The sequence below is a fragment of the Camelus bactrianus genome, unplaced genomic scaffold (genome assembly GCF_048773025.1).
Source record: "Camelus bactrianus isolate YW-2024 breed Bactrian camel unplaced genomic scaffold, ASM4877302v1 HiC_scaffold_41, whole genome shotgun sequence".
Classification (NCBI taxonomy): Eukaryota; Metazoa; Chordata; class Mammalia; order Artiodactyla; family Camelidae; genus Camelus; species Camelus bactrianus.
The window spans coordinates 144162-164599 of record NW_027413957.1 but is presented as its reverse complement, the minus strand read 5'-3'; the positions used below and the strand labels follow the sequence as shown (position 1 = coordinate 164599).

The following is a 20438-nucleotide window of genomic DNA, read 5'->3' as shown; positions in this document are numbered from 1 at the left end:
TGACAGAAATAAATCATGAGCTCAAAAAGAGACTCTAGTGTACATAAGTATTTTATACATGTGGGATTTCAAATCAAAGAGCAAAGTATGAAGTCAATAATTGTCCTGGGACAATCAGAGTATCACCTGGAAAGAACAAATTCTATTCCTGTCATAATGACCACAAAAAAAATTACAGATAGTGATGTAAATATTAAAATTCTAATAACAGCAAATACAACACTTTGCTCACATTAATTCAACTTCTCCTCACTATAACAAGTACTATTATCATCTCCATCTTAGACATTAAATAAACCTACCTAAGAGATTTATACCATTATAAGAAAGTATTTCTAAGAATAAGAACAAAGATAAAACACAAAAGGAAGACATTTACTATCTTAAGAATATTTTGAGCCACAACAAAAATAAACCTACTGAACAAAATGAAACGAAAGAAATGACAAGGAAAAACTCTGTGATAGATGTTGATGAAGACAAGGGATTAATGTTCATAACATACAAAGAGCTGTCACAAAGCAAAAAGAAGCTTCCTCACTTAAATTTGTGCAAAGGACAAAATGGATCATTCACTTTTCAAAAGTCAGATGGCTAATCAGTGAAAAATGCTCAATACCTCACTGGTCATCAAATGCAAACTAAAACAATGAAAAAGCACTTTTGCTCATCTTATTGGTAAATATTTTTAAAAGATATTGTAGCTAGTGTCCATCTGTGGGAGAAAAAACTGTGAGCGACCTTTTTGGAGGATGACATGTCAATTTATATGTAAACTCTGAAAAACGTGTGTACACACTGATTCAACCCCACTTCTAGGAATCGTTTCTTTTAGAAAAAAAATCAGTTCAAATAGATGTACTGTTTACACTGGTGGGAAGAAAAGCTGAAGTGAAATCATATCCAGCGATAGAGAATTGGTTACATAAGTTATTCTACATTTCTCATTCCACACTGGAGAAGGAATTTCTAGTCACTTGAAAGTAGCCTGTGATGAAAGTAAATGTCACATCCAGGGACTAAATTTCCAGAAGACTTAACTAAAGGCATGCTTATACAAGATCACAGGAATGTCTGTTAAAGAAAGATGCCAGTCAAACATCCTTTCTGACAGTGGAAATTGGAGAAAAGTTAAGTGTCCACCATCAAGACAATGATGCGGTAAATCACGGTGAGCTGTGGGCACTGAGGGGCCGGCGTTTCCCTGTGGCCCAGGGCCTTGTCCACAGCACTCTCCCACCAAAGGTGTCCTTGCACAAGAGACCACACCTGCACATCAGGAGACCCCTCCACTCTATCTGAAAGGACTGGGTGAGTCTGGAGTGGGAGGACGTCTATGATATACCCTTGAGTGAATAAAGCGAGCTGCAGAAAACATATAGTATGGCCTTATTTTTCAAAAAAGAATATATACACACATATACATAGATTTCTCATATGTATGTATGTATGTATGTATGTATGTATGTATGTATATATGGGTATATATATATGTCATAGGCATAAAGGTCGTGAAATATATACACCACATTGGCAACAGCTTTTAGACTCAGGAAATAAGGGGAAGGGAGCTAGGGCTCTTTCGGTACCACCACAGTTCTCTTTTCAGTATTTCAGTTAAGTATACTTGGAATTTAAAAGTTTATTTAAGCCCGAAGTAAAATGGACGATGCCTCCACAAGACATAATGCTATACTGGTCATTAAAAATCATGCCAGGGGAGATAGAATATTGTAGAAAAATATGTAATAAGCCGAATGGAAAATGGAGGTCTCCACACAGTAAACAGGCACAGAGTACTCACTGGTTTTTATGACAGAGCTGATACACACTGATGAAAAGAACAGAAAGTAGATGTTAAAGTGTTAATTATTATTTCTGAGTAGTGGGACATGGATAGCCTTTTATGTCCATTTTTTCAGACTTATTGTATTAAATATACATTATTTTTCATCTGAAAAAAGCATTTTTAGATGTGTAGTACCACACATTGGAGAATAATACACGAGTACTTACAGAAACAAATAACTAGGAGACACTGCAGCAGCGCCACACAATGTAGAACGGGCGATCCTGATTAACACCGCGCAGTTACATAATGACCCACAAAGTGAGAGCACCTGCTGTAACAGGGCGCGGCCCCCTTTTATTTGTCACTTGTGTCTTCAGGGCTGAGGCAGTTCTGAGCATGGCCAGTGTCAGTGTTGGTGTCTGGATGGATGCCACTGGATGTGAGGGCACCTGCAAGCCGAGAGGAAGAACAGAAATCATCCTCTGCCTTTTCTGTCTTGTTTCTTTGTTACTTTAAAAGAGAGGCATAAATAAGATAAACTGTGTATCTTCCCTACTGAAATTTCAGTAATGAAACCGTTTTCAAAGTGTTCACAACTTATATTCTGCCTATAACCGTCTTTTCATCAAAGCTTCATATTTATTAAATGTTAATTAACTCAGTTAATTAACTCCCTGTTGAAACCTTCTACTATAGAACATGAAATGCACTATGTGAAAGGACCACTCCTGCAGTGACTAGCTTGGCTGTCTTGACGGCAGTGCAGTCAGCCCCCAACATCCCATGGCTCTGAGCTCCTTATGCTGCTAAGAGAGCACGCTGCCACCTCAGATGGAGAGAAAGTGTGAAAGCATTTCCTGAAATGTACAGCACTGACAAAACATAACTGACAAATCCCAGGCTCCTTTGAAGCTGTCATTTTCGGTTTCTGGCCAACCCCCGTCAATGAGCAGAACCACCTCATTCCCGAGCAATGGCACTCACTTGGTAAGGAGTTCTGGAGAAATTTCCAGGTACAGAATGTAACCAACAATACGTAGAACTCTGACAAAAGAAACAATGCAATACTCTGATTTTGGAAGACACTCGAAATATTCTCCTAAGCCTATGTAGCTGGAAAGGTTGGGCTTCTCCTGAGTCACTTATTTATTTCACAGCCAGTGAGCATCTCCCACAAACCCTGTTACCCTGTGTCTGCTGGGAGCATCAGGTACACTCTTGCTGTCGATCTTATAAGTCACAGGGCAGAGGCGTGTGTCTCACGGCTGCAACCCTCACACAGGCTCGCCTCCTAGCCTCACAGTTTGAACTTGGCCCCATTTTCTAACCTGTTTATTTGGTATCTGTTCTTCTGTAAGCTGCCTGAAATGCTTTTTGGAACAAGTCAGAAGAATGAGTGGGTAGATAAATGGACAGATGGACAGGTGAGAGATGGGCAGACTGAAAGAGAGACTCCAAGAAAAGGAGAACAAATAAAATTTCCTGTGCAAAACCCTCTTCTAGTCAGGGAAGAAAACCACCACGGAGAAGAGTGAAGAGGCAGGTAGCTTAGGACTGTTTCCTGGATTCCATGAAAAGTCACACCAAGAGATGAGAGGGTAGAACTATAAATAATAAAAGAAAAAAAGCACACATGCTTGAAAAATATATCTACAATATGTGCTTCCTAAAGAATAGATTCAAATCAGCAGGGCCCAATACCACAATCCTTGGGTATTTACAGAAATGAGAATCCAATCTCCAAACCACAAGGCATCCCTTTGGAGCACTGAGAGTCTACACGGGGCAGTCATAAAGCCATCACCGCAAAATCTATGCTATCCTGCACTTACGAGGAACGAGCAGTTGTGCACGTGTGACAATTACACCCCACAGCACCTCTACGGGGGAGGGAAGCCTAGCGAGCCCCATCTCTGCAGGACAGAAAACCAGTCCTGGAGAGCCTAAGCCGACCTACCAGTTCTCCATCTCACAGGACTGGTCACTCCAGAGCAGGAATCGAACTCGGACACACGTCTGTAAGCACGATATTATCATGCTTTGTGTAATTTTTGTGTGTATAATACATTTGTTTCTGGCATGAAAGGATATTTAATTAATGATCGATTGTCTTGTCTATCTCATTAGCTCACAATCAATCTTTATACTGTTGAATTGTACTCTTTTCCTCTGGAGAACGGAACGGAAAGAGCGGGGGTCAGAATGAGGTGGAGCTCCATTCTTTATCTGGTATCTCATCTCATCCAAATCCCCAACCAGGGAGGAGCCAATGTTCTCTTCATCTTTTAAAGAGAGGGCTCCACTGATGATGACTTACTCAACCCAAAAACCAAGGCTGGGGGAAGGGCACATGTAGCAACCAGAGCGTATCAGATGTAGGAAAGTGAAAAGAGCTCACGGGAGGGCTCAGGGGGTCAGCCTGATTTAATTTCAATTGATAAAAAATACCACACTGTAAAAATACTAGCATGCAATAGATTTGTTCTTTCTTGACATCTAGCAAGTTTCCACAGCCCCCATGTAACATTATCATGAACCAGTGAAAGGAAGAGTCTACAGACAGGGAAAATCAATCCCACAGGCAGGCTGAAACCCAGGCTGGAGTTTAGGAAGAGAAAGGGCATAGTTAAGAATTGGGGAAAGGCTGGAGGAAAAAATCATCACAAAGACTCTCAAGCATCATCCTACAATCATATAATCATTCATTCAAGAGAGAGTTACTGAGGTCCTATTTTGTGCAAGATTTTGCAGAGGGTGAAGCAAGAGCGCAGAGACCATGGTGGCAGAAAGGGGCGGGGCTCAAATACACTTCTGATTCCAGTGCCTTACACACTTGTCCTCAGTATAAAGGCAAAAAAAAAGTAAAATAATACTCTGTAAATTCAAAGCAATGTTGAAAATAATTAAAGTAGACATAAATACCTGGACAGACACGCCACGTACATTCCTGGATCAGAAGACAGTGCTCTTGGAATGGCAATGCTCCCCAGAGTGATCCGTATATTCTACGTGGTCTCGATCACAATCCCAGCGGGCTCCTCTGCAAAAACTGATTTGCTGCTGTTATAATTCATATGGGAATTCGAGGGTCTCAGTAACCAAAACGATCTTGAAAAAGAAGAACATGAGAGGACTTGTAATTCTAAATTTGAAACTTTACAACTGTATCTCTAGGTGAGATTAGAGGCCATTTTTAAATTATTACTGTGTTTATCCTTATTTTCTAAATTCTCTAGAATGAATATAATTGTTATAATAAGGAAAATAAAAAGTAAGGTATCTTTTAAAACATGCACACCGATTCATTCATTGGAAAAAAAGTATTTTAACTATAAAGAGGTAAACAAATATCTAGTGAAAAAGGACTACTTAAAAACAAGAGTGCATTTACATTTTTAAGAAATTGAAAACTGAAAAGCACAAACACATCAAGTTTCTAGGGAGACCTGTGAAACATATTAGTAGTTATTTTCAAAAATTCTAATTGAACAATGAAAACTCAAGAAATGGAAAATCGCGATTGACAGCCAAATGCAAGCACATGGAGAGCAAAGGCCTAGAAATCACAGTTCCTTTAACTCTGCTACTACCTCAGTAGAGGAGGAAATTCCTCACTGAGGAGACAGTGGAATCCCATGCATAAGACAGGATACACAGTACAAACTGCGCTAGAATGGGGGGTGATTTTCTTAGAAGAATTCTAAAGTGACAACATTGCTGAAAAACTATAAATACACTGACAGACAGATTAAAACACACAGTCATATATATTATATAGAAACATATGAAGTCTGCTCCCATGTTGCATAGAAATACAAACATATTTGTTCATTTATGGGCACTGATTACTTTTTCCCAGGTAGAATATTTCAACTAAAACAAATAATCAATAATACACACCTCTTGTCAAATCTACTTGATAAGTTACTCTGCTATGTAATCATAATATGCCTAAGATAGATCTAAAATTAGTGAAAAAGATCTTTGTATGGTTTCTTGAACTCTTCTCAACATTCCAAACTTAATTTTAAAATAGATCTGAGCAGTATATCTATATTATCTTTTCCCTCGTGAAATGACCAATACAGTCTGTTGTCAAAATTCTGTCCTTACAATGATTCACGAACACCGTATCCTCACAAAACTGCTGGACAGCAAGCCACTATCCAGACACTGCGACCAAACAAATGAAACACAAGGAAGACAGTGACCCTATTCTGGAGGGCTTACCGTCTGTGTCAACACCGGGGTTTTTATTTGATTGGTTTGATTGGGTAGCAAAATAAAATCAATCAATTATTTTCTTCTCTGAGCATTCTGTAAGTCATGACTCTTTTCAGTGTCATGAGCAGGAAAGACTTAAGCATGACTTGATTAGGTCAAATAGCAACAATCATCACCGGAGAGTGAGTAATAAAGAAGTTAACTGATAGCAATGCTTCTGCCTACATGAGACCTAAAATAAACCTACAATGATATCCGAAAGGAAATTGAGGAGATGAGGTTCCCAATGAGAAAACAAACAAACAAGAAACCAAAAAAGGAAAGACTTTTTCATTAACGATTCCAGGCAGTAGTGGAGCATGGTGCTGAAGAGCACAGATGCTTGGGGACAATCATGAGGCTCTGAACTCCCACAGCACTGGGTAGCTTTGACAGTCATAAGTCAGTGAAATTTTCTGCATCTCAGCCTCCTATCCATAGAATGGGGACAACAACAGCACCCGTCTCCTAGGACGGTCTTAAAAATTAAGATATTTTATATGTAAATTTTAAATAAAATACCTCAGATTTTAAATATTGCCCCAAAAGCACAAGGAAAAAAGAAAACAGAGATAAATTTGAGTTCATCAAATTTAAAACTTTGCTTCAAAGGACACCATCCAGAAAGTAAAAAAACAACACTCAGGAGAAAATATTTTCAAATAATTTATCTGATTAGGAATTTGTATCTCCAAATAAAAAAGAGCTCCTACAATTCAACAAAAAAGACAACTAAATTAAAAAATGAATAAAGGATCCGAAAAGGTATTTTTCAAGGAAAATATACAAATGGCCAATAAGCACAATGAAACGATGTTCAAAATCATTAGCTGTAAGAGAAATCATGTCAAAACTACTAGGAGAAACCGCTTCACACTCACTACATTAGGTTATATTTAAAAAAAGAATAACAAGAACTAATGAGGACACACAGGAATCAGAGATAGCAGCCCTTGCTGGTGAGATGTAACGCTGGGTGGCTACTTTGGAAAATAGCCTGTCAGGACCTCAGAGAGTTGAACAGTTGGTTTCTGAATGACCCAGCAATTCTTCTCTGTGGGCACACACGTAAGAGAACTGAAAACAAATGTCCACATAAAAACTCCTACAGGAATGTTCACGGTGCCATTATTCATCACAGCCAAAAAGAAGAAACAACCAAAATGCCTATCACCTGATGAATGGGTAAACAGAGGGGCCCAGCCATTCAGTGGAATATTATTCAGCAATAGCAAAGCATGGAGTACTGACCCAGGCAACAACATGGACAAACATTGAAAACGTTACTCAGTGTGAAAGAAGTCAGTCACAATAGACGGTTCCATTTACATGAATTGACTCGATTTACATGAAATGTTCAGCACAGGCAAATCCACAGAGAGAGAAGAGTGGCTCCCTGGGGCTGGGGGAGGATGGGGAAGATGGGAATGAGTGCTTATGCATATGGGGTTTCATGTTAGGAGGATGAAAATATTCTAAGATTGACTGGGATGCACAATTCTTGGCATAGAGTAAAAACCGGTGTAAATATTAATGGGTGAATTGTATTAAAACTGTTAAGAACAAAAGCACCTCGGGCCAGTACCTTCCCATAGTAAATGCAAATTGCTAACTTTTATTACAGGAAGAAGAAACTGCCCTCAGCATGTAAGCAGGAGATCAGCAAATGTGAGTTAACCGAAATTGGACAAGAGCAGTTCACTTGAAACCGTTGCTGAGTGTATACGAAATATTCAGAATGAAGAAAATCAGTTTGACATCAAGATGAAGCATTCTGCTTCAAATGCAGATCAAGGTTTCGGCAAGCCCACCTGCTAGAAATAACCAGAGAAGAAACCTGGTTCTTAAAACAAGCACCACATCCAACAAGGAAATGGTGGTGAGGAAAGCAGTCAGCCAAAAAACTGGAACAGTTTGCTACAAATAATTTCTCCACTGAAATTTCAAAAATAAAATGAAAGTGATGTAATGCTCTGTTGACCTCACGTGAATGGGCTTCCTCCGGTTCTCGACAGTTTTGTAACCCCGAATGAGAGACTCAGGAGAATCAGCATGGCTCCTGGGAGTCCCCAGGTGACTGCCCACCAGCACACTGACCACCATCACATCTGCCAGGGTTGAATTGCAGAGAAAAGACCAACTTCTGAAAGGCACAGGAAATGTTGGCAAGGGAAAAAATGGCTGCAGTCAGTCCTGGGACAGAGGCCCTGACAGCAGAGGCCAGAAGGCTGCAGGTGAACTGGAGTGGCCCTGGGGAAGGAAGGGACCACAAGGGAGCAGATCTCAATTCTCTTCTCTCTCTCCCTTGGGTAGGAGAGATAAAGCCTGCATCATTCTCACCTGGAACTGTGGGTTATGGCTGGCAGAAGTCGTACCGACACGGAATGATTATTCAAGACTCTGTGGGAAAAGTCCAGAAAAAGAGAAGGAGTAGGGAGCCAACTCCACGAGCCTCTCAAATGCTCCTATATTTACTGTGTATAACGAAAGGAAAAAGTCATTAACAGTTGTGTGATAATAAGTAGGAACTTGAGGAAAGACGGGAGGAGACAGAGATTGTGGAATCCACAATGAGTACAAAGGCTTAGTGTATCTTTAGGGAAGTCATGTGGTGAGGGGAATAAGATACATCCTTTAGATATGTGAATTACAAAGCAGACCACGAGACCAGCCAGGTCTTTGTTTTGGGGATAATAGACTATCTAAAAGCACACAAGCCCAGCTTTTATAGCTGAGGGCCTGGGTCCTTGCTTTGAAATGAGCAGAGTTCTATCTAAAGCATCAACTATGCAAGCAAAGCATTGTCTCTGCTTTTTAAGGCAAGGAGACAGGAGTGAGGATGCACAGGCTCCTGCTTGCAAAGCAGTTACTAAGCACACATTTTTCTTCTGAACATTGACAGGCGGCTGGGGTCTGTTACAATTTGTTAACCTAATCTTGGGCTCCCGCATGTAACCATTATGGAACCATTATGGAGGACACCCTAGGATAACAAATCCTAGCTATGGGTCTTTTCCTGCCAGCTTCAGACACTCTAGCAGGATCTAGACACATCCCTGACTAACGATCCCACAGAACCACCCAGACTCTTAACTGCTGGTGCTTGAAACTTAATTTTAGCTCTACACAACTTAACAAAGAAAAGTTTCAGAAACAGAAGATATTACATTCTTTTATATCTCATCATATGAACTAATTTTTCTGATTGCTCTAAGCTGCTTCTAATTGGCAAAGCACCTAATTCTCCAGGTGAATTCAGTACTTTCCATTGGTCATAACTTGCCAGTTTGGGCTCGCTGAATTCTATTGGTCAAATACTGATACACTTAATTGATTTCATTGTTCATCAGTTTCAGCCGGGAGGAGAGGGAGTGTCACTCTGTTCCTCAGCCCACCCTCAACTCTTTTCTCATCAGCAACTCAGGCCTCCTGAAAATAAAACAAAGAATTTGTTTCCCTTCTACGCTTTCCACAAACCCAACAGGAAACATCAGCCTGGAGAAAGAATTCAACAAAAATGTTCAAACAAAAATCTATAAAACCTGAAGCAACTCCATCTCCGAATCATGATACACAATGACATGAATGTAAGTGTGTCAAGCATAAAACATGGGTGAGCCTGACCACCTGATTTCTATTCTTCAAAGGAAGGAAGGTTTTCATATTTTTTATTATCACTCTTTCTCATTGCTTCTGATTAAGCCAAAAATTAGTTTATGAAATAATTAAGCACTGCAATAACAGATTTTTGTTGTATCAATTATAGAAGGCATTCAGAGGGGATAGGAAAACCCACCTTTGTAAAAAATGTAAAATTTCTTCCCCTGTTAAGAACACGTATACAAAATGCAACAGAGAATTCAAATTCTTGCGGAGAGAAGCAAAAGCCACAGAATCAAAGCAAAGTCATTACTATGAGTCAATTCAAAATTCACTAGACAAGCATGCTCAAAGCATTCAAAGAATTTTAAAGGCACACTGCAAACCATTCACTTTATTATCTGCAGGCTAGAGGAAGAATTTCCCTCTTTAACAGACAACAGAAATCAAAAGGGTGCCCCTCCAAACAAAGACGAAAGATCAATCAGGTTTTTAACAGTTCTGATAAATCAGCATGTTCTAAAGAACAAAATTCAGAAATTTTAAACATTCATTCAAACCACAATGAAACAAGCAGTTAAAAAAAAAGAAAAAAACCCCAAAGAAACTAAGCACATTGATCATGCACTTGGATCAATGAGAACGTCTTTTAACCTTCGAAGAAAGAACAGGCTATAGCCTTTTACTTGAAAATTAACACTACTTTAAAGATAACTCCTAAAACGGATTTCATCATTCATGTTACCTTGAAAACTCTGAGGCACTTGTATCTGATCAGAAAAGCAATTCTGAGTAATAGTATGTTACAATTCAGCGCCAGTTTGCTTTAGAAGAAAAAAGAAAAGCTACTGTTCCTCAAATCCTGCACAGAGTGTGAAGTGCCTCCCTGCCTCTTTCCCCTCCTGTTTTCAAACCTGATGCTCCCCAACCCTTCTGAAACAAGTGTGAGAACCTCGTATTCACACCAATATGCCAAATGACTAAAGAATATCAATTTACTTGTGTAAATATATGCCTACATCTTGAACTGGAGGAGGAAGGTATCAGAGGGCTACATGGAACTTATTTCTACCTTCCTGAAATCACACACAAACACGTTCACACAGACACAAACACATACACACTGAATTACTGAGCACTTCACAAGCTTAGGAATTCCAACTTCTAGAAGATAACTTTGCAGTTAGTTTAAAATACAAAACTGTCAAGTTTTGAAAGACTTGATCATCTGCTAAATCATCCAAATATCAACGAGACCCAATTTGCCTTCTCTGTAGAATGTAATTTCCCATGATGTCAAAGCAGACCCTAAGAAGTACTGGATCCAAGACTCGTGTTTATCACTAGCTATTATCGTTTTTAAACAAGTAAACAGATTCAGAAAGGTATGTCCCAACATTTATTCTTATTGAAATAGCATATGTATTCAATTGTCTATACAGAAAATAGGTCCCATGATGGTGTTTAAGAGTTATTTTGTGTATTGCAATATTTATTTTTAAGTTCAGACAAGGAGGGTGGGTATTACTCAGTTGTAGAGCACTTGCTTACCATGCACAATGTGCTGGCTTCAATCACCAGTAATCCCCGCCCCCCAAAAAAGTGCTTATTTAAAAATAAGAAAAAAGTTATAAAAAAATGCAGACTAAAAACCACTGCAATGTAGAAGCCAGAACTATAATAAAAAACATGTGTTTCTATCAAACACTGACTATATGTCAAACACAGGGACAACCAAAAGTCACCCCTGACAACCATCACGTGCGGTTCTCAGCAACCCTTCTAAGTAGACACAGATGAGAAGCCCAGCACTGCGGATGAGGAGACGGAGCTCGGAGGAGCCGGGGACGCTGACCGTCCTGCTCCCCATGACAGCACGTCAGCCCAGGACAAGTGCTGACAGAGCTGCAGTGAGGGGACATGCAGCTGCGTGGAAACTTCGGGAGCTGGGAGTCCCAGAAAACACGAAAAATTGTTCCGTGAAAAACCAGCTCAAATATATTACACTGTGTCACATTCTTTAAACAGGGAACATGACTGAGACCTTTTTGATGCCTCCGTGTCCTTTAGGCCATCATCAGTTATTTGCCCTCTCAGCGTGACCTGTGATGATCTGGACCCCTTATGAAGTGCACTCAGATGGCAGAGCTTTTAAAGCTGTTTTATGAAGTTTGTAAGACTCTGTCTATGCCTCACACAGGCGGTCATCCATCACTTCTCACCGGTGTGGACGTACCACCTGAAATCAGTCCTTTCTGCTTTTTAAAATCCCTTCATCTAATCCAGACTTTTCAACAGCAAAGAATCAGCTCAACCACAGACAGTGAACAGCTTTTCACCAAATGGACTCAAAAAGCCCATCGGACTACCTGGAAGCCCTTTTCTTCTATTAAACCCACTTCCGGGTACGTCATCATTTTCTGATTGGTGGACTTGGCCGCTGACTGGCCTACTCAGAGAGTTCCCAGCCTCACATCCGGGGGTGGGAGAGGGCCCTGCTTTTGGGAGAAATCAGTGAGGAAGGCGGACATCCTCCAGTCAGGACTGCACGTGTAGAAGTGCCACAACGTGCTCAGAAATTATACCGTCAGCACCCCTGGGCTCCCATGGACTGGTTTCACATTAACCAAACTCACGAGACACTGATGCAAGAAAACCAGAAACTTAACTTATTAATGTAACAGAATATGTGAAACTATGAACCAGACTGAAATATCAGAGTTCAACCATGAGTACAGTTTCTCCTCCACGGCCTAATCACGGGCAGGCAGTAACATGGCAAACATGGACAGAAGCAGAGCAGGAAGGGTTTCTAGATTAACTCAATGGACTAAATTTCTGTTATACCAACAGATCTACTGCCTGGAAAACAATTAACGCTAATCACGGTGCACACTTCGTGGACAGTGGCTGAGACACGACTGTGAGCACCTGTGTAACTCTCGTTTCCCTGTCCTTATTGGGCAAACTGATGCACAGAGGTACAGAGATCCAGGGATGCAGATACCTCTAAACACCCAAAGCCCATCTCTGGGAGCCTCAAAACCAGACAGCCAGGGTTTAAATACCAGCTCTGCCACTTACTAGCTCTGTGACCTTGGCCAACTTACCCTCTGTGTGCCTCAGTTTGCACACTGTAAAACTGGGATAAAAATCAAACCCTCCTTACTCGCTTGTTGAGAAGATTGAAGGATTCATTTCTGTAAAACTCTCAGAAAAGAATGTAGCACATTATTGGTGCTCAACAAATGTCAACTTAATATTAAAGTGATTTACGAGTCTCCTTTCTAATCATCTTCTGTGTTTCCTGGCTCGACTAAGTCCCAAAGAAAATCCTTATTTCTCCTTTTATAAACTCTTGGGGAGCACCTTTCTGTTACATACCACCACCTGTTTAAACTGAGGGAGGGGATGCCTCCTCCCCACTCTTCTTGGCCACGGAGAGTGCTTCTCCACACCACAGACCCATGGCCCACAGCTAGCCTTTATCACACTTACAGAGTGAGGTGTGAGTCCGGAGAGACAAGCAGGTTATGTGAAACTGTTCCTTTCCTTCCAGTGCTGGCCACACTTGGGAAGCACCCGGGATGCTCAGCTCCATGGCAGGACAGCCCTGTGCATGATGGGGCAGGTCCTCTAAAGGGAAGGCTCGCTGTGGCCCAGAGTTACCTGGGACAGGGTGAGTCTCTACTTCTGGGACACAGTATAATGACACGCATTTTCCAACAGCCCTGAAGTTCATGGAGAACGTGGCTTCATCAGTAAAAATGAAGACATATATCGCCTGCTTACTCTTTTCTGTCATCTCTCAGTTTGCTGCTGGAGACAACATGTGTATAAGTATTGGATCCCATTAAGCCCCAACATATTTGAAGTAAGAAAAAATTCTGTGGCTTAACGTTGGTTCAGGGCGGCTGTGTAACGGTCCTGACTTTGCTGATGCTAAATTATGGGTATAGGAACTATGGAACCTCCTCAAATATCTTTCATCATAAAACCAGCTTTCCTTATTTTCCTGTTTCTTAGTAATTGCCAAAGACTATCAAATGATGGCTTCTCACAAAACAGTAGCTAAAGTTTATGAGCCCTCTTGACATACCCACTGTGGTAAACATTTTACATAATTTCCAATTCTCACAATTCTACAAAGCAAATATGAGCATCCCCATCTCACAGACGAGGGAAATCTCAGAACCAACTGACTTAGGCTCACGTGGCTCAGTGGCAGCGCGTGCACGCAAACCCAAGTCAAAAAACTACACCCCTTCCTATATTTACCAAATCTCCTACTACTAATTAACACACAGCGGCGGGGTCAATACTCAGGGAACCCAGTACACTTTTCAGCTTTAAGGTGCTCCAGAGGCCGCTACTAGCTGTTTTATAAATTCCCGGCTCACTGGTTTCTAACACTGGAAGAAAAGTCCGATTTTGCCATTGTTTGCACAGCAAGTCTGAGATGTTCACAGCGAGATGACAGAATAAAACTAAGATATAAGCAGAATAATTTTTCAAGGTAGACAGACATAATGGAGACTGTGCTATTCTGAAGCATTAAGCAAAGAAATCAAAATAAAATAACGTTGTTTAAGCTTTCTTTAACAAATAGGAAAATTAAGAAGGTAAGAAGGTGCAACAGAGCCACCTATGGCTAAAAAGACCTTCCAGGTTGCCGGGAAAGATGCAACACAAAATTGCCTGTAGGATCAGAAACGAGAATCAGATAACTAAAAGCTTCTGTAGCACATACTGCACTTTGTTTCGGGGTAAGGGAGGGGTATTCAGTATTTAATCTGATATTGCTAATACTACTGAATATAAACAAAAGACATAGGCTTATGGAAACTCATCTTAGAGGAGGAAAGAAACCAGTCCAGCCTCTTCAGTTTACAGGAGGGGAGACTGAGACCTGGGATCTGTCCTCCTTGCAATCGGCAGCAAATCTCTCCTAGGCCTCATGTCTTGCACTGTAGCAAAAACCAACAGATCTTTACTAGGCCTATATTCATAAAAGTAACGTCTGTATTTTTCCAACAGTAGGTAATCTAAGTATCTTGCAAAATACTTCTCAAAGAGCCAGGAAATCGTAAAAGTTTGTTGAAATACAAAAACATTTATTTACATATTAAAACAGCATGAGATTTAGTCTATTAAAAAAGTTACATGTCAAGTCAATGTTTTGATATTTTAAACCTGTTAAAAGTGCAAGAAAAAAATCAAAATTTTGTTTAATCACAAAAGGGAGAAGATTATTCCCTGAAACTGATAAATGTGGATTTTTTTAAACTTAATGGATCTGGTCAGAATCCACGAATTTAAATGTCTGAGTGGATGTTACACGGCAACATGAATTCTGAGTTCTAACAATACACATTCTGTGTAAATAATCTTCAAGGTCGTCTGCTTAAGGCAATTTAACTAATCCCTGTCTCAATAGAATGATACAGATTTCATTAAAACTTCATAGTGCACTAAAAAAAAATAAATGAATCCTTGTTACTTTAAGCCATATTCATATATATCATATATATACATATTGAATATGCATCAGAAATAAGCCACCCCCTATAGTATTCAGAGTTGATCCTTCTAAAATACCTGTCAATGTGACAGCACATTTTTATTAAGCACCTCTTGGGTGCTTTGTATACAAGGCGTCTAACTCTCACAGTTAGACAAGGAAAACGATATTACTCAAATTTCACAAATGAAGAAATGTACTTAAGCCATAAAAACAACTTACCTATTCATCATCAGGAAAGAAAAGAGTAATGATTTTACTTACAATATTCACTGACAATCTTTTCTTCCATACTAAGACTACATAAAACAAATTCAGTCTTTCTAAGTATTTCTGTCAATAAGGGCCACTAAAGAAAAGCAAGAAACATCACTAGCAATGGTTGGACTTTCAAAGCCCACTTCCCTTTTGCACTATAATTATTTTTAATGTTTTGTTTTTAGTGCTCACAGAGCACTAAAATTAAAAAAAAATTAACTTTTTAAGTCATTACCTGAGAATAAAACTTTTGTAAAAATGTACAATTTTAATTTATGCCACTCTGTCTCACATTCTCACTGGAGTCTCTCCTTTGAAGTCCTCATCAAGCTGAGATCACTAAAATTGGCCATTTATGGTGTCACAGGAGTTCGGGAAACCACTCAACGGGAGGCTGATTAGAGGAGCAATTAAAAATGCATTCTGTGCAGCCAGGGTTCCAGCACTGAGCTAGCCACTGCCAGCTGTGTGTAATTTGGGACAAGCTGCTCCATCACTCAATCCCTCAGATGCAAAAAAGGAGACAATGATACCTACCCTCAAACACCTGCTATGAAGTAAAACATGAGGAAAGCATTTTAGCCTTAGGCAGGTGTCCATTCAGAGCGAGTTTGGTCATTATGATGATGAGGATGGGTGTTAATAAATTAAGCTAGAACAGAAAGTAGAAATCACCATAAAGGAGAAACATTTAAATCAATGACCATTTTCTTTTGGATGGATTGCAGAATATTCTATTGATTTTTTTAATAAACCAAGATTTGTCCATTAATAATAGATTTACAGGTTCATGGACAAGTCTCCAGAAAAAGAATTAGAGGCCTCTAACCTCTGAATACTAAGAAAGAAAAGTTTAAAAAGAATTCTGGGGGAGATTATACCTCATTTGGGAGAGTATGTGCTTAGCATGTATGCGGCCCTCAGTTCAGTCCCCAGTAACTCCACTTAAAAAAATTTTTTTTAAGAAATGGAGAATTAAAGCAAAAAGATGGAGGAATACAGAATTTTTTTAGAGACTCAACTCAGACTTCTGATGGGGAATAAAACATCCATTTCTCAGAGGAAATCTTGAAAACTATGTAAACTGGATCTGAGATGTCTAGTCTTTTAACATTATTCAAGAATTCATATTACCAAGTCTTAAAACTACCTGATAACCCACAGTGGTGATAGTGATCATAACAGCTGCCAACACGGATCGAGCTCCGGCTAGGACTGCTCTGTTCTGACATCTCTGCCCTTGAGGCCTCACCAGGCTGAGAGCACTAACTTTGGACATTCATGAGCATCTCGTGTAAGTCCTCAATTTGTGCTTCTCACTCCCCCCTCACCAGGCCCTCTGAGGGAAGCACTGTTATCATCTTCCCCACCCGGAGTTAAGGCCACTAAGGCACAGAGACTAAACCCGATCCAGGTCACACTGGCATTAAAGGACGTGTGTATTTCTGCTGTTTTACTTTTTACAAAGGAATCTGAGATATCAATTCAAGGGAGACTGTTAAATAATAAAGTCTGTCTGGTCTCCACCTCAAAGAGCAGATACTATAGATTCCTGATGTAGGATGAGGCTGCCGCCACAAACTGACTCAGCTTGAAATTAATATCCAAGATGAAGCAGCGAATACACGTAAATATTCACGATTGTCAACTCCGCTCATGGGTCTGGGCCCTGAACGGTGGTGAAATCCCCACCCCTGTCAGGGAGGGAAGCGTGGCTCTTCCAGTTCGCACCCAGGCTTCACAGGCTGTTTCCCCTCACAGACTGTCGTCAACGATTAAAAAGCTCTCAAGATTTTTACACCATGCAAAACTGAAAGACATTTCTGCAGATGGAGCACTTTCTCAGGCTTAAACCTTTTTTGCCTACACTCAGCAAGGGGGAGAAAAGAAACATGACTCTGCAAAGTCTCTGAGCCTCACCACTCACAGGAGTAGAATGGCCTCAGCACAAGATGACTCTTCATGGATGAGAACAAAATAAAGCCGCCCCCAACCACAGGCACTCCCAGAGACAGCGCTCAGCAGTCTTCTGCACACTCACGGTTGTGCAGCCCTCACCACCATCTATTTCCAGAACACTCCATCATCCCAGAAGAAACCCCCGTCACTATCAGTCATTCCCTAATCCCCCTCCACCCAGCCCCTTGCAACCATCACCTGCTCTCTGCCTCTGCATTTGCCTATTCTGCGCATTTCAGATCACTGAAGTCAACAATATGTGGCCGTTTATGTCTGGTTCCTTTCACTTAACGTGCTATTATCAAGGCTTTTCCATGTTGAAGTGGTATCAGCATCTCTCTTTTTTTTTTTTTGAAAACGTTAGTTTATTAAATGGTGGTAAGTACTATCAAAAAGAGTAGAGTGGAGCATAAGAGGTGGGGATTCAAAGGGAAAAGGGTGGGTTGAGCAGTCAGGGTGGACTTCCCAGAACAGGTGGCCTTTTTCATCTTCTCCTTTATTTTTTTTTTCTTTTTATTCACCCTTACGTATGAATAATGTTCCACTACATGGAGATACTACATTCAGTTCATCCATTCAGCAGCTATGTATGGACGACATCCAGAAGAATGAGTGTAAGAGGTGACTAGCAGGGATGGCATTTAAGCAAAGGGCAAGATGTGCTTTAAAAAAAAAGCCAACAAACAGAGGCACAAGGAAATTCAGTCCGTTTCTGAGCAAAGAGCATGCTTGCTTCGGCAGGACTACCGTGCAGGGCTGGGGAGGATATTGGCAGGAATCACGGGGAGGGAGTCACCTAAGAAGACTCCCCATGAAAATCAGCTCAGCCAATTCTCCTCCCTCATGTTTCTAGGTTTCTCTTATTTCATGTAATAGCACTTTAACTACACATCTGATCATGTGCATCAGACCACCTTACCTCGAAGCCACAGAAAATCATTCACTGACCGGAGCAGCTCCAGGACAAAACTGTGATGGACCAGGGAGTCCTGCAGCATCCCAGCCTGCAGGCACAAACCCCACATGTGCCTTGGTGATGTCCAGAAAATAAAATGCATGGAAATATCTCACTGCTGGTGCACAACATCTGCCCCCAAATTGCCCCAAAATCATGCTGGTAAAGCACTACTCAACCCTCTCACTACAAAAAAAAAAAAAAAAAAAAGCTAAGAAGGCAAATTTAGGCTCTGCCATTGAAAACCAGCAACCATCAATGCCAGTATCTGAGCTGGAATGCTCCTGACTTCAAAAACCACTGCGGACTTATTTTTCAAACGGGAAAGCATATATGTATTCCACATAGATGATATTACAGTAGGATTTTTATTTTCGAAATTTCCAGTTCAAAATTAGCACAAGAAAGATTATGTTTCAGCTTTTAAAAATCTCAATTATCTTCCACTTTCTTAATTTTGAACCTATTATTATATTATAAATGGAGCAATGCTTCATATTATAAACCAAGTGTTTGGCTTCTGCAAACAAAACATTTATGACCTCACTATTTCAGAGCAAACTTTAATGATGTTTTGAGAGGTGGGGCCTGGGGCGCTCACTAACAGCCCTTTAAATACTGACAAGGATGTGCTATTAAGTAATGCAAAAGCTCTAAGTCCACATTAACTAGGAAACCAAAGAAACTACACCAAAGCCTTACTTTAACATTTTAAATATTCCTATTTTTTGAATATTAAATTTCTTAAAAGATATGATTTTTTTGAGAAAGACAACAGCTGTATTAAGTTTCCTTTCACCAAGAAAGCAATCTTTATCAAGAGTAAAAATCCCTATGGAAATTCAAAAGACAGGACGTTTCTAGCTAAGTGAACATGCAGATCTGAACACAAACATAAATCCTATCACATCTCACTTGAACCAGCTCAACAAAGTCCTGGGCTACCCTGGAACTTAGCTCTTCTCTTCCAAATGTTGGCTGAGCTAAGATCATCACACAAGGCAGGGAAGAAGAGAAGAGGAAAGTCCACCTGGCGGCCTCCATCTGTTTTCTTCAAGCCAAAAGGCGCCGGAAGGGCGGCCCAGCTAACAAGCCCTCCCCATAAGGAAATCTGGCATTTACACTGCCCCTGCTGTCCCCAAGCAGCCCCGATGCCCCTCTCCCACTTGTGGCCTCCCAGCCTGTGAATGGTCTTCTAATGTCACTCCCCAGTTGGTGGCACCCTCCCCCTCTTCCCCGCTACACACACACACACACGCGGAGCCAAGGCAGCCTTCCCAAAGCATAAATTTGATTACATCACCCCACTTCAAACCCTTCAGAGGCTCCCTGGTAGAGTTCTAGCCCCACCCCCGACCCTGCTCGCCCATCCTCACCTCAGTACCCAGGTCCCCAGTGACCTCAGTGGCCCCCTGACCTGCTCCTACTTCCCACTTGCCTCCAGGCTCATTTTGACTGTTTCTCAAGGAAGCCTTCCCTCCCTCCAACCTCCGCAATTTGTTCCTCTGTTCCTAGAACATTCTAGGCTAAGTCAACTTCTGACACTGCTAAGCTCCCAAGGAGCATTTTGCTTACTAATGTGGGTCCAACCTCTCTCCCCTAGACACTCAGAAGTGTGTGTGTTATGAATAAATGAATGATGGGGTGGATCTCAAAGGGACAGCCAGACCTGCTCTCGCCCGTCCCGACCTTTCTTACTGTAGAATATCAGAAGCAAAACCAGAAGTACCTTTCCTGAGGGTCACTTCCTGCTGACACCCTTCACTGCCTCCTGTGTCAGTTCTAGTAAAACCCAAGCTTTTCGAAAGCCCTCCACCCCAGGCCCTCTCCAGTGTCCTCCCCAGCAGGGGCACCCACAACCCTGGACCACACATGGCACTCTCCCCGAGTCCCCACTGCACAAGCCTCCAGGCCTCTTCCCGGGCTGCTCTTCCACATGAGCCACAGTCTTCATGCTTTCTACTGGCTGACCCTTACTCCGTCTTCACAACTGAATGTAGAGCCCATTTCTTCCAGGAAGTCCTCTCTGATAATATCCTTTAGGTCTTGGCAGGTCTCCCTCTGTAGCAACACTGCATGGTGACCAACTG

General features: G+C 41.0%; 1 long non-coding RNA gene across 1 annotated transcript in view; it reads right to left on the bottom strand.

Annotated features, from left to right (window-relative positions):
• The window catches only part of LOC141576834 (uncharacterized), a 34880-nt gene extending 25929 nt beyond the window's left edge, over window positions 1–8951 (bottom strand). The window contains exons 1-3 of the long non-coding RNA XR_012505269.1: window positions 8396–8951; window positions 4715–4900; window positions 2017–2241 (exon numbers count right to left, since the gene is read on the bottom strand). This is a non-coding gene — a long non-coding RNA (uncharacterized LOC141576834). The remainder of the gene's footprint in view (window positions 1–2016; window positions 2242–4714; window positions 4901–8395) is intronic.
• Window positions 8952–20438: the final 11487 nt, after the last annotated feature.